Consider the following 9,482-nt stretch of genomic DNA (forward strand, 5'->3'; position numbering starts at 1 on the left):
TTCGATTAATACAATTTTAACCCATTGTTGCAAATATTCGCGAACTAATTACAGTCAGGAATATTTAAATTTTAGTAAAAAGTACTAGAAAAATTGACCATGTCTAAATTAAAAAAAGACGACTCTAAAAATTATACTCATATATCAATAATATCATATAATTAAACAAAATTATGAAGTCATCGTGCAGAGTGCTATTTTTAAGGATTAAATTCGTAAGTAATTTCGAACACGATAGTGAAATTGAAAACAGTCATCGTGGTTCATCGTCAAGATTCCAAAAATAAATTTAAAAAATAAATATCACAATGTAAACAGAATAAAGTACGTAAGATCGTATTCCGTCGCATTGCTCCATGAGTTTATTAACAACTGGCAGTGGCCCGCGGCTTCGCTCGTGTTTTAGGGTGTTGCTTGTCATGTGTCAGGCTAAAAAGTAGCCTATGTTCTTTCTTGGAATTCAAGTTTACTTACCAAATTTCATCAAAATCGGTTCAGCAGTTTGATCGCGAAAGAGCGCCAGGCAGACAGAGTTACTTTCACATTTACAATATTAATATAGATAGATGTTGGAACAAGAAATTAACTATAAATAAATATTATAAAACAATTGCATTGTCAATTAAAATAGGATCAAAATTAACGCATAGCAACCCTAACAAAACTAGGGAATCATTCGAAATTCAAAACAGTTTCGCGCGAAACTTCGTCACGCGCGGTCGTGTGTATCGTTTTGTTTTCGTTACAATAGTGTTATGTGTACGGCACTCGAGGACTGGCCTTAAAGATTACATTTTATCTTCTAAGATAAAAATATTAAAAGATATTTGATCAAGGTAAGCTATTTAAAATAATAAATATTAATAATACTAAATGTAAAAATATTTTTTTTAATTAAAATAAGACATAACAATGTCCCATAAATAACAAGAAATTGTGACAGGAATACACATATTGAAAATATTTTTAAAATAATTTTCATCAAAATTGTTTCTTAAACAATATAGTTAAATGTACACGAACATATATAAATATATATTTATACATATAAATGATTTGACAATCCTTTTGAAGTCAAATTAAAATATTTGTAAAGAAAGTTATATGTAATACTTATATATAAAATAACCAAATGATATAAAACGTAAATTCGCTTCAATTCTTTAATTCGTAAATTTTAATCATAATTGTTTAAGCCCGGTTTATTTTAACTATTGAAATAAATATAGAAAATATATTAACTTTTTCCAATAAGTTAAAGTTTTCTTTGATTTAAATCTTTCAATTAAAATTAAATTCTAAATTATATAATAAATATATTTATAATATATAATTTGGGATCAAAATAATATATTTGTCGTTAATCGTAATTATGGCGTAAAATTTATACATACATAGAATAAAATTGGAGTGTCTATTTGATTATACACGATATATATACCAAAATAACATTTATTACAATTTTTGTCTGTCTGTCTGTTTGATCCGTCTAATCTCTGGAACGGCTAGACCGATTTTGAAGGAACTTTCACTGGCAGCAAGCTGATTCTATAAGGAGTAACTTATGTTACACCAATATTTTTTTTTGTTAAATTCAAACTCTGATTTCGTGGGTACAGCTTATAAAAAATAGAGTAATAAGAATAATAAATTACATTTAATCCAAAATCTAACATAATTTGATTCCAATTTACACGTTGACAAACATATCTCAGATTTCTTTACGAATAATTATGTATTTTTTTCCATAAAAGATAAATAAATACAAATTTCTTAGCGAATATACTTGCATGTCTTAGAGTTATATCATTGTTGTCACATTACGACACTAACAGAACGCTTTATTTATTAAAGAACCACCAACAAAATTACATGTGGATATTTTATATAAAAATTATCTATCCTTAGGTTGCAATTATGCATATGATTTCACCTAAAGCTAGTAACAGCTTGCGTAAAAAGTAAAACTATACGAAAACATATAAGGCTAAAATTATAACACAAACTAGGAATGTAAAGTCATATTTAAGTAGATATCACTTCGTGGTAGGGCTTTGTGCAAGCCCATATGGGTAGGTACCACCCACTCATCAGTTATTCTACCGCCAAATAACAGTACTCAGTATTGTTGTGTCCCGGTTTGAAGGGTGAGCGAGCCAGTGTAACTACAGGCACAAGGGACATAACATCTTAGTTCCCAAGGTTGGTGGCACATTGACGATGTAAGGTATAGTTAATATTTCTTACAGCGTCATTGTCTATGGGTGATGGTGACCACTTACCATCAGATGGCCCATATGCTCGTCCGCCAACCTATAACATATAAAAAAAATATGAATTTACAAAACATAAGTTAAATGGTAAATATAGGGTAACTTTTCTAATGAATTATTGACGAACGGACAAACCTACTCTATCAATCACGTCCTCGAGATTCCATGTATCATCATTACATAGTATAAAACAAAGTCGCTTACCGCTGTCTGTCCCTATGTATGCTTAGATCTTTGAAACTACGCAACGGATTTTGATGCGGTTTTTTTACTAGATAGAATGATTCAAGAGGAAGGTTTTTGTATATAATACATGGACAATATCAAAAAGAAACAAGGATCAATTTGTTTGTGTATTTCATAATTAATTATTTGAGTAATTGCCAATAATATTTGATGACTGATTTACTTGTCAGAAGTCGAGATGGCCTAGCGGTAAGAACGCGCGCATCTTAACCGATGATTGCGAGTTCAAACCCAGGCAAGCACCGATGATTCATGTGCTTAATTTGTCTTTATAATTCATCTCGTGCTCAGCGGTGCAGTAAAACATCGTGAGGAAACCTGCATGTGACAAATTTCATAGAAATGCTGCCACATGTGTATTCCACCAACCCGCATTGGAAAAGCGTTGTGGAATATGTTCCAAACCTTCTCCTCAAAGGGAGAGGAGGCCTTTAGCCCAGCACTGGGAATTTACAGGCTGTTTTTTCAAGGAAACTTTTGCCGAGAAGTTATATGGAAGCTGGTTGTCATGGTATGGGCATGAGGGCGAAGGAATGAGGTAAATTTTGTAAAGAAGGCCTTGAGTATAGACGTTTATGGATATAGAGCCCTTTAGCCCAGAGCAGTGGGAATTTACAGGCTGTTGTTGTTGTTTGTTGTTGTTGTTACTTGTCAGGGCGGGTCACCCCGAATGGAGTTGTAAGTGTCATGGCAACGCGAGCCGTTATTGTTGACAAGCGTCTGGAATGCGAAGGTGTGTTTCAAACTTTTGCTTAAATAGTTTTCCAAATCAACCACTAAACCTACCTGTTCGCTATCCTGTTCCTCCGACGTTAAAGACGTTTTCGGTCTATATATGGGCACGTGCCGCATCGGACGTCATCCGACACAATAAAAATTGGCAGCCGAGCACTGCACTCGCTCGATTTATGATCGATTACGATGATTTTGATGCGGTTTTTTCAATTGATAGACTGTTTCGAGAGGAAGGTTTTCACGGTTCACAATATTACGACATTTTACGATCTGACGATATAGATTGTAATCTAACGAATTTTGTAATCTATATTGACATATATAATACAAGGAAAATATAGTAAAGAAACACTTATAATTTTAGAAGTATCTAATGTGATGTAAATAATTAAACTCTGTAGTATATTTAGTATCAGTATTGCACCCGTGCGAAATCGGGGCGGTATACTGGTAATTATTATTATTGCAACTGATAATTCCTACAAAATAATCCTTATCAAAGTTGTTCTTTAAAATTATTTTGAAATGCCTTTTTACAATACAGCATACAAAATACAGCCTTTTCCCAATGCTGGGCTATCGCGTCCACTTCTTTTGAGGAAAAGTTTAGGACCATCTTCTACTACGCTGCTCCAGGCTTAGGTCTTTTTAAAAAAACGGTTAGGAGCTCCAATGCGAGTTGGCGAATCCTCATGTGGCAGAATTTCGTTGAATTTAGCTTTGAATTAGGTTAACAAACGATAATATCCTTTACTAAGCCCGAGATCTATTATATTTAAATTAAGCACATGACAACTCAGTGGGGCCTGGGTTTGAATCCGCAATCATCGGTTAAGGTACGCGATCTAACAACTGGGCCATCTCGGCTCAATCTAAGCTCGGCTAGGCTGGCCTTTTACAATATGTATTCTAATATCATAAATAGGTAATTTTTTTGCTAAGGAAAAATAAACGGTACATGATTTCCGATTTTAAGATATTATTCACTGGTTATTAGAAAGCTAAATTATACCTTAAATTAACATATGATACACTCAAACAAATCTCATATTTAAAATAGGCTAGTAATTTTAACTAATAATTTGATTTTCTGAAACGGTAAAGTTATAAATATCTGTGGAATTTTACTATAGAAGATTTGCGGTCATATCGAGTCCCATTCGAATCTGTTTAGCCGTTATTAAACTTATAGTATTGAGTTCTTTACTAATGATTGAAAAAAAAAACAAAATAAACACATAAAATAGTACAAATATTTATTTATATAGCCATACGAATAGCGTTCTAAAATCGATTACACTTCTATGAAATCGGATACATTAGCGAGAAACGAGTTTCTTAAATATATAATAATAATATAAATGTAACTACATAAATAAATATTTCTAACATAAAGAACTAGAAACGGCAAAGTATCTCAATTATAAAGAGATGGATAAAGAAAGGATGTTTACATTGAGTAAATGCTAACCATTTTTTTAATTGTGTATTTTATTTGTGTCAAGAGTGCACAGATTATTTCGCCAATGTCACGTGCGATCCATTGAATATTACACTGTACTCTAATTGAATACAAATGACAGATAATTGTTGCCATCATTAAAAAAACACACGCAATTTTTAAAGATTAGTAATTTACTCTTTGCGATAAGGCTAATAAATATTTATAAATAACTTGTGCATCAATATCTAAATTATACCAATAAATAAACACTTCAGAAATGGATAATGAACTTTCATAAAATAGTTCAAGTATTTTTCAAACTTAAATTGCAAACGCTATGTTACATATAATTAACAACATTAACATAGTTATAGTACGACACAACTTAGATGTAGCATCGGCAAATTCAATAAAACCGATTACTGCTGATTTACACAACCAATAGAAACAGCTCCCTATCGCGCCATTCGACGCTATTCGTCGCTATAGATGTCGCGTCAGTTCAACCCGAGAAAGCGAGTGCATGTTAATCGACGTGTCAAATTGACGAATATATTAGGTCATATGATATTACAAGTTATTACGTTTGTGTAAAGATCATATTCGCATAAGAAATAAATATTGATAATTTGGGATAGCGTACTTAATTCGGATGTGATCGGTTTTACGAATTTTGCCGATGCTACATCTAAGTTGTGTCGTGCTATAACATATTACAATCGAAGAAGGGTTATAGCAGGGATATTGTGGAGGTCTGTAACAAACTATCGGATATCAATAAAACATATCATAATAATCTTTATAATAATTCAGTTTTTGCTTAGTTTCATCTATTTTAAAAAGATAAGCTATCTATATTGATAATTTCGTGCAGATCTACGATAGATCCTATGGAAACCTATCCACAAATATAAATAATGATTTCTAGTCGACGTCATAAATCGGAAATCGTTTAATCGAAATTTTTATTTTTTATGGAATAAGTTGGCGGACGAACATATGGGCCACCTGATGGTAAGTGATCACCATCACCCATAGACAATGACGCTGTAAGAAATATTAACTATTCCTTACATCGACAATGCGCCACCAACCTTGGGAACTAAGATGTTATCCCTTGTGCCTGTAGTTACACTGCCTCACTCACCCTTCAAACCGGAACACAACTATACTGAGTACTGTTATTTGGCGGTAGAAAACTGGTGAATGGGTGGTACCTACCCAGACGGGCTTGCACAAAGCCCTACCACCAAGTTAAAGTGAAATATTTCGATATTCAGTTAATGAAATACAATGAGACAAGTCGTGTCAAGTTACTTTTTTATTCCATTTGCTGTCGAAACACTTGGTCCTTGGAGCAGTAATGCGAAAAGCTTCATCAAAAGTATAACACCTCGCCTCAATGCCTCCACTGGTGACAGGAGGGCTGGTTCGTTATTGGCCCAGAGGATCGGAATTGCGATTCAACGTGGAAACGCTGCTAGCATTCTTGCCACCATTGCACGCGGTCAAGATTTCTACAGTAACTAGTTTTAGTTCATTTCTATATATTTAATAATTAATGTTAATAATTATTAATAATTCTTATGTTAATAAATGTATACAAAAAACTAATATCCTTGACTGATAATATCCGACACAATCGCATAATTCTTAACTAATATAGTACCTAAAACCGATTAAGATTAATAAAACCGTATCTATAACGTACCGAGACTAAAGATAAACATAAATTACTAGGGGTAGGGGTTTGAGCAAACCCGTTTGGGACCACAAAGTCATCATCTGCCGCTAAGCAGTAATGCATTATTTTTGTTTTCCGGCTTTAAACGTAAGTAAGCCAGTGTAACTACATGCAAAAGGGACATAAGATCCTTATTTCCAAGCTTGGTGCGCACTTGATAGAATATCATCATCGTCTATGGGTGTTGGTGACCACTCATCAGGTGGCTGGTGGTAGGTATATCATAAAAAAGTAATGTTGTGTTTTTGCTTGTAGGAGAGAGCAATCGATACAGGCACAGCGACATAGCTTTTTAATTCCCATTATTGGTAAAGCATTTGGATGTAAGGAACAGATAAGGAATATTTCTTGTAGTAACAATGTGGTAACCACTCATCATCAGAAATTGGCTGTATCGTATACATTTTAAAAGGCCTTCTATTGAGATAGCACCCTCAAAATAAATTCTTCCATTGTGGGGGCTTAGGAAAAGAATATTATAAAATATTCTCGTTTTTTTTTTGAATTGATCACTTTTATTGTTATAATGGCAAAATCTTCCACACCACACACCGTATTTATAAGTAAGTAGGTATATTGAAATGTCTTGTAAAAAACAATCAGTTGATCAAAACTGCTCTTTATAGAACACTATAGATAAACATTGATAAGGATTCGCTTTGACGCAAGAATGGAGGAAAAATAACATTTATGGTCTATTCTTATACTACTTATCGGTCAAAATCAAAAATCAAAATAAACTTTATTCAAGTGGGCTTTTACAAGCACTTTTGAATCGTCATTTTACAATTAAGTGAAGCTACCACGGGTTCGGAAAGTAGATTATACCGAGAGGAACCGGCAAGAGAATCTGTAGTTACTCTTTTTCAACATTTAAAAAATACAAAGTCATGTTAGTTAATACAATTATTTAAATTAATATATCCTGCTTGGAAGTCAACACGTATTAACTCCACGCTTTTTTATCATCTATAAAATCACGTGAGGACTCGGACTGTCATTTGAGGCATAAGATCTTTAGATATAAGCGTGGCTTGGCTTGTGTTCCTTAGTCACGGGTAGCTGTGAAAGCTAAGGTTCACGGATATTCCCGAGACTCTGGATCCAAAACCCAGGTTGAACCAGTAGAAAATTATCTAGATTTTCTGTCATCAAAAAATAAGTATCAGCTCGGAGGCTGGAAGTTAGAAGTGTAAGTATGGCCTTACTTTGAAAGAAGAAAAAAAGCACGTGAAGTCGTTGGCAGTGTGCAGGCTTAGTGCACTCTGTCTGATGGTGATGAATGCCCAACAGACTATAAGAGTTATAAGTTAAATAGAAAGTACATTATAATACAATAATATAACTTGTCGGTTGTTCTTTATAGAATCTACTTTCCGGTGGGAATCAAAAAGTAAAAAGTAAAGTAACAGCCTGTAAATTTCCCACTGCTGAGATAAGGCCTCCTCCATTAAGGAGAGGGTTTGGAACGTATTCCACCACGCTGTTCCAATGCGGGTTGGTGGAATGCACGTGTGGCAGAATTTCGATGAAATTAGACACATGCAGGTTTCCTCACGATGTTTTCCTTCACCGCCGAGCACGAGATGAATTATAAACACAATTAAGCACATATTTATAGTGGTGCTTGCCTGGGTTTGAACCCGCAATCATCGGTTAAGATGCACACGTTCTAACCACTGGGCCATCTCAGCTCAAAAGTGCTTGTAAAAACCTACTTGAATAAAGTATATTTTGATTTGTTTTGATTTGGCATGTCCTGTTTAGTTGGCAGGATTCCGTGGCCGAAAATCTATCACTACGATTCCATCACCATCATAATACATAGCAAACATACTTGCTTGGTTTTGCCTATGATTGGTCGTTCGATATGCATCTTTACACTTTACGGTACTGTACGGGGCGTTTAAGACCTCGTATGAAATCATAATAACGTTACGGGACTTATTAGACCCCGTGACGTTTAAGAAGTTAAAACTCGATGTGATGCGATGCTGTGATTTTATCGAATTTTATTTCTTGTGTGAGGTAAAAGAGACTCCGTATTAAGTTGGTACACCATAGCATTCTGTTTTCAATAGGTATCGTATAATATTATATCTATCACTTTCCTACACTATATTAAATAGATGTAACGGCGTTTGCACGATAGAGAAAAATATGTTTTTCTTAGTCGCACAGCCAGGGAGAAACATACGAGGCATCATTGTTTTCGTCTCCTACCGTCCTCGTTCTACATTGAACGTTTTAAACCATTTAATTTATTCTTTTAATTTTCAATTGTTGTTATTTACTCTTGCGTCAACGTACAAGGCATATACACAATTTATATGTACGTGTATTCTCTTAACGTCAATGACATTACTTCCATGAGACATAATTGAAAAAAAAAAACAACAAAAAAATTACAGACATTCATTGTCGTACGCATTGCTAATACCTCGCCTTGACGACTTTCCACGGACGGACAAAATAATATTTTTATACTAACATATCAAATCATTCACGTTGATGTTATTCTCGTTTAAAAAATAAAAAATATGGCATACTTTAGATTTGTAATTAAAATATAATTCATTTTTAATGTAGATCTTTAAATAACATATTAAGTTAATTGCTTTAATACTCATAAAATAAATATGCCATTATAATTAATAAATATGATTACGCAATGCTTACTCTAACTTTTAACCGAATCAAGAAGAAAAGATTCTTTAGTTATATCTTTCCTGGTCATTAATCCCCGACGCAAAAAGAGGGGTGTTATAAGTTTGACGCGTCTTTTTTTATGACATAGGTGGCAAACGAGCAGGAGGCTCACCTGATGGAAAGTGACTACCACCGCCCATGGACATCTGCAACACCAGGGGGCTTGTAGGTGCGTTGCCGGCCTTTAAGGAAGGAGTACGCTCTTTTCTTGAAGGTTCCCATGTCGTATCGATTCGGAAAAACCGCCGGCGAAAGCTGGTTCCACAAAGTGGTTGTGCGAGAAAATGAATGAATGAAGCAGAAAATGTCTAAGAAATCGCGCTGTTGTGAG

At 34.1% G+C, this 9,482-nt stretch overlaps 1 protein-coding gene across 1 annotated transcript in view; it reads left to right on the forward strand.

The window, feature by feature from the left end:
• The first annotated feature begins 680 nt into the window (after positions 1–680).
• LOC124541185 (solute carrier family 28 member 3-like) overlaps positions 681–9,482 on the forward strand; it is a 58,056-nt gene continuing 49,254 nt past the window's right edge. The window contains exon 1 of the mRNA XM_047119048.1: positions 681–836. The gene's annotated coding sequence lies outside the window, so the exon portion shown is untranslated. The remainder of the gene's footprint in view (positions 837–9,482) is intronic.

This window comes from Vanessa cardui, chromosome 27, assembly GCF_905220365.1.
Source record: "Vanessa cardui chromosome 27, ilVanCard2.1, whole genome shotgun sequence".
NCBI lineage: Eukaryota > Metazoa > Arthropoda > Insecta > Lepidoptera > Nymphalidae > Vanessa > Vanessa cardui.